Below are 6000 nucleotides of genomic sequence, written 5' to 3' on the forward strand. Positions count from 1 at the left end.
ATTGAAAAGATGCTGTTCCCACCCCAGTAGTATAATGGCTATGTCAAGAGTGTAACCTATATGCCACAATGGCCTATAAGTCACAAAGACAATGTGACAAGCTGGGCCATTTGTTTTGGCTTGGGGGGGGAAATGGTCCAAGACTGGAGTAAGTCATGCACTTGCTCCAGAAATAAGTTGGCCTAAGTCAGGTTTAATTGCCTATATGTCAAAACACAAATTGTCATTTAATCCTCTTATGTTACATAACTGACAGACAGTGTTTTGTACTTGTACGTAAATAGTCATATGTGTTATATATTGTCTTCTGAAAAGCTTAAAGAAATAAAGGACATATGCCATTGTTTTAGCACTGTGACCCTATACTGTATGAGATGGACGAGATGTTATCCTACAACAGGATGGCCTTGAGATGCTTATATGTGCTTGTGTCACTGGGTTAATGTCTGTAATTATACTGCATCATTCGATGAATATAGCCGATCTACAAGCTCACAACGCATCGTGATGCAACACTTTGTGAACTTATAGATATGCATGGCTATTTAAAATGTTTGACTATATTTTCAACTGTTTTGGACAGGAATGACATGCCCAAAACAGGGAAGCCAGGTTGAAAGCAGTGTTGTTTATGGCAGCAAATTTCTATTTTAGTTTAGTCATAGTCTTTGGACTGAAACTTCATTTAGTTTTAGTCATATTTTAGTCATCTGGAATGTCTTAGCGTTAGTCTAGTTTTAGTCGACTAAGTGTCATGCGATTTTAGTCGACTAAATCTACAGTTGATTTAGTCGACTAAAATGTATTTTGGCGAGCCTTGATGCCGTTGTAATGACAGATTTTACACTTGCTGAAAATAGCCGATCTACAAGCTCACAACGTGAGCTTGTAGATCTGCTATTTTCAGCATGCAACCAAGTGTAAAATGACTAATACTGGATCTCTTGTCGATTAGTCCTTACTTAACATTTTAGTCTAGTTTTTATTTGTTGCAGAAAGTGTCAATAGTATTAGTTTTAGTCACCATACTGTAGCTTAGTTTTCAATTAGTTTCCATTTAATTTAGTTTAGTTAGACGAAAACAACACTGGTTGAAAGTGGTTCATTCAGCTCAGGGCTATTTTGTCATTTCACTATTTAACCAGAAGCTGCTAGCCTGCATGGCTCCAGCCCTGAATCACTATTTAACCAGAAGCTGCTAGCCTGCATGGCTCCAGCCCTGAATCTATTTAACCAGAAGCTGCTAGCCTGCATGGCTCCAGCCCTGAATCACTATTTAACCAGAAGCTGCTAGCCTGCATGGCTCCAGCCCTGAATCACTATTTAACCAGAAGCTGCTAGCCTGCATGGCTCCAGCCCTGAATCTATTTAACCAGAAGCTGCTAGCCTGCATGGCTCCAGCCCTGAATCACTATTTAACCAGAAGCTGCTAGCCTGCATGGCTCCAGACCTGAATCTATTTAACCAGAAGCTGCTAGCCTGCATGGCTCCAGACCTGAATCTATTTAACCAGAAGATGCCAGCCTGCATGGCTCCAGCCCTGAATCACTATTTAACCAGAAGCTGCTAGCCTGCATGGCTCCAGCCCTGAATCACTATTTAACCAGAAGCTGCTAGCCTGCATGGCTCCAGCCCTGAATCACTATTTAACCAGAAGCTGCTAGCCTGCATGGCTCCAGCCCTGAATCACTATTTAACCAGAACCTGCTAGCCTGCATGGCTCCAGACCTGAATCTATTTAACCAGAAGCTGCTAGCCTGCATGGCTCCAGCCCTGAATCACTATTTAACCAGAAGCTGCTAGCCTGCATGGCTCCAGACCTGAATCTATTTAACCAGAAGCTGCTAGCCTGCATGGCTCCAGCCCTGAATCTATTTAACCAGAAGCTGCTAGCCTACATGGCTCCAGCCCTGAATCTATTTAACCAGAACCTGCTAGCCTGCATGGCTCCAGACCTGAATCTATTTAACCAGAACCTGCTAGCCTGCATGGCTCCAGCCCTGAATCTATTTAACCAGAAGCTGCTAGCCTGCATGGCTCCAGCCCTGAATCACTATTTAACCAGAAGCTGCTAGCCTGCATGGCTCCAGCCCTGAATCACTATTTAACCAGAACCTGCTAGCCTGCATGGCTCCAGCCCTGAATCACTATTTAACCAGAAGCTGCTAGCCTGCATGGCTCCAGCCCTGAATCACTATTTAACCAGAAGCTGTTAGCCTGTATGGCTCCAGCCCTGAATCACTATTTAACCAGAAGCTGCTAGCCTGCATGGCTCCAGCCCTGAATCACTATTTAACCAGAAGCTGCTAGCCTGCATGGCTCCAGCCCTGAATCACTATTTAACCAGAAGCTGCTAGCCTGCATGGCTCCAGCCTTGAATCTATTTAACCAGAAGCTGCTAGCCTGCATGGCTCCAGCCCTGAATCTATTTAACCAGAAGCTGCTAGCATGGCTCCAGCCCTGAATCGCTAGCCACGCCCTATTCAAACGATTCAAACTAAATGAAAAATTCATGTCAGGCTAAGACCCTGCTATCATTCTCTAAAATTGTCTGGTGGGTGGAAACCTCAGAATATTCCAAAAAAGTGTTTTCTTTTTTTCAGCAAAAGCAGAAGATCCACGTGCTCGAAACGCGGTGCGAAGTGACGTGATTTGAGCATGCAGATCTGCATGCTCGAAGCACGTCACTTCGCACCGCGTTTCGAGCATGTGGATCTGCTACTTTTGATGCTTTTGTGTGAGTCTCTGTAGTATGATCAAAGTTAAAATATGGAGATAGGCAGGGGTGGAAAGTAACTACGTACTTTTATTGAAGTACTGTACTTAAGTACAATTTTGAGGTATTTGTACTTTACTTGAGTATATCCAATTTCCAGTACTTGCACACAGAGTGCGTTTTTCGGATTTTTAGCGGCGTTTCTCAATCGGTTTTCCAAAAACGCTTCCAGTGTGCAACCACCTTTACTTCTACTCCACTACATCTCAGAGCCAAAATTTGTACTTTTACTCCACTACAATTATTTGAAAACTTTAGTTACTAGTTACTTTGGCGATTTTGATTAGAAAACATACATTAACCACTTCAACCCTATACATTTCGGCCATTTGAAAATAGCCGATCTATTGTAGATCGGCTATTTTCAATAGATTTTGTACTCATTTTGAACTTGTGAAATGGGACATTCTGCACAATGAGTACTTTTACTTTTAGTAAGTACATTTTGATGCCTACTTGATACTTTGTACATTTACCCAAGTATATTTTAAAGTCCGTACTTTTACTTGTAACGTTTAGAAAAGTAGTTCTAAATTGCACTATTGGTACTTTTACTTAAGTAAAACAATTGAGTACTTTTTCCACCACTGGTATAGTAAAATGCCGTATTGGTGAATTATTGTGTCGTTTAATATACAGTACACATCTGTATGCCCATGTCATGTGACCACATGTTGGTGGTCCCTAGCTGTGACGGCCAATCACCTTGTGTCCTTGAAGCAGAATGCTGAGCCTCGTTATAAGTCTCTTTAGATAAGAGCATTACAGTAGCTCTAAAATAAAAAAATAAAAAACCAAAAAAACCTAATGATCCCTGATCCCCTGGTACCCTGATGCCATGCCATGTGTTTAATAAACAGACCATGTTATACAAAAAGGGCAATGTTTTAATGCAATGACTCATTAACTTTGAGACTGATATTTTCAATTCATATACTAAACTTTCTTCAAAACTCATGACAATGAACTATTTATATACAGTACCAGTAGGCCTACAAAACATGTAAATGTACTCAAATGTGCCTCAAAGTAGGATTAAGGAAGACCTAAGACAAAAATAATCACATCACAAATAAAGTATGAGGTCATTTAGGGTGACGCTTGATTATTTGCTGTAGCCAGTGGCGTGCACAGATAGACACTAGGGGGTGCTAGAGCACCCCCTGCCCTTTTCCCTCTGGACAGCAATGTGCCCTTTTGAAAAATATTGTACAGTATGTGGACCATGGTGACATTGATCAATTCTCGATAAAAAGCTTCTAATATATTATTTAGGCCCCAAAATCTCACACTATTAGGGCAACCGGCCGGTTCCACACGCTGCACAAGGTGCCCTTTTTTTTCCACTTGAGCACCTGACCCTCTAAATGTCTGTGCACGCCACTGGCTGTAGCCATCCCCAGGGTGTGGTTACACGCGGTCGGACACTGATTCCACTCTTGTCCTCTTCTGTCCATGTCCTCTCCGTGGTGCAATTGAACCATATCCAAAAAAAAAAAAAAACACTCCCTTGAGTCAAAGAGATTATCTTTTTTGCCCACCAAAACCCCAATGCTGTCAGTGGGTCATGTCGCCCCTGCACGTCACTCAGTGGATTTGGTCAGGACCAACAAACGGCAGGTCGTGTCCGCACGTCAGTGGATTTGGTCGGGACAAACGGCAGTCAGACATGATTTAATGTGATTTGCCAGGTGGTGGAATTGAGCCAAAGCTTTAGCTCTGCAGGACATAAGTCAACATTATTAGAGCGCTGCAGCAGCACAATTCTAATGCAGTAAAGAGTGTTCTGTTACAGGGACACTATCATGGTTTTGATAGACTAAAGAGTGTTCTGTTACAGGGACACTATCATGGTTTTGATAGACTAAAGAGTGTTCTGTTACAGGGACACTATCATGGTTTTGATAGACTAAAGAGTGTTCTGTTACAGGGACACTATCATGGTTTTGATAGACTAAAGAGTGTTCTGTTACAGGGACACTATCATGGTTTTGATAGACTAAACTAGACTAAAATGTTAGGAAGGGACTAGTGGACAAGAGATCCAAAAGAGATCCAAAAGACAAGTCATTTTACACTTGGGTGCATGCTGAAAATATCAGATCTACAAGCTCACAACGCAGATCTGATATTTTCAGCAAGTGTAAGATCAGCCATCAAGGCCTGCCAAAATACATTTTAGTCGACTAAATCAACTGTAGATTTAGTCGACTAAAATCTCATGATATTTAGTCGACTAAAACTAAGGCATTCCAGGTGACTTACTTACTTACTTACTGCCCTTTATGCCGGCTGGCATGTAGGGCAGCAACAAAGGATCTCCACTTCAGTCTGTCCTGGGCCAGCGTCTTTATAGATCCCCAGGTGTGATGCAGGGTCTTCAACTCTCCCTCCACTGTCCTACGCCATGTGTTCTTGGGTCGGCCTCTTTTGCGTTTGCCCTCTGGTGTCCAGTGAAGTGCAGTTTTGGTGATGTTGTCTTGTTCTCTACGTATTACATGCCCAATCCATTTCCACCGCCTTCTCATAAGGATGGTATCCATGTTTTCTTGTTTACACAGATCAAAAGGTGTTGGTTGGAGATGGTTTTGGGCCATAATATTCGTTGGATTTTCCTTAAGCTTTTGGTGTGGAAGGTTGACAGTTTGTGTAGATCATTTTCCGTCGTTCGCCAACATTCGGAACCGTATAGCAGGGTAGACAGGACACAGCTCTGGTACAGTCTAAGTTTGGTGTTGGTGCTGTACTGGGCCGACTTCCAGAATTCCAGGTGACAAACTATTCAAAAGACTATGACTAAAACTAAAATGAAAATGTGCTGCCAAAATGTGCTGCCAAAATCAACACTGCTACTCTAACTTCAGAAACAACGATAGTTAACTAATTTACTGCTAGCATTAACAGTCTGTGTAGTCCCTTCACTGCATGCCTCCGGATGCATTGGGGACTCAAAAGATTCACCCCAAAAAGGCAAAATGAACCTGAAGGAAAATCGGCTAAAGCTAATGTGACTATACCGTCATTTTATTATAAGTCATCAGAAGCGTTTTTTTTTAACTCTAATCTTTGCTTCTTGGAGGGTCCTGGAACAACATATTTTCAGATGGAGGGTCGGCGGCCAAATACAGATAATTCTGGGGGTCTTTGACATGAAAAAAGTTGAGCAACACTGACAGAATCATAGGTTTTTCAGAAAACTGTCAGGATTTAGAAGGCATTTGTAG

General features: G+C 42.1%; 1 protein-coding gene across 1 annotated transcript in view; it reads left to right on the top strand.

Annotated features, from left to right (window-relative positions):
- The window catches only part of LOC306923876 (uncharacterized protein), a gene marked incomplete at its 5' end in the record, with an annotated part of 44802 nt that overhangs the window by 23651 nt on the left and 15151 nt on the right, over window positions 1-6000 (top strand). The gene's annotated exons all lie outside the window — the stretch shown is intronic.

Source organism: Electrona antarctica (assembly GCF_951216825.1).
Source record: "Electrona antarctica genome assembly, chromosome: 5".
Classification (NCBI taxonomy): domain Eukaryota; kingdom Metazoa; phylum Chordata; class Actinopteri; order Myctophiformes; family Myctophidae; genus Electrona; species Electrona antarctica.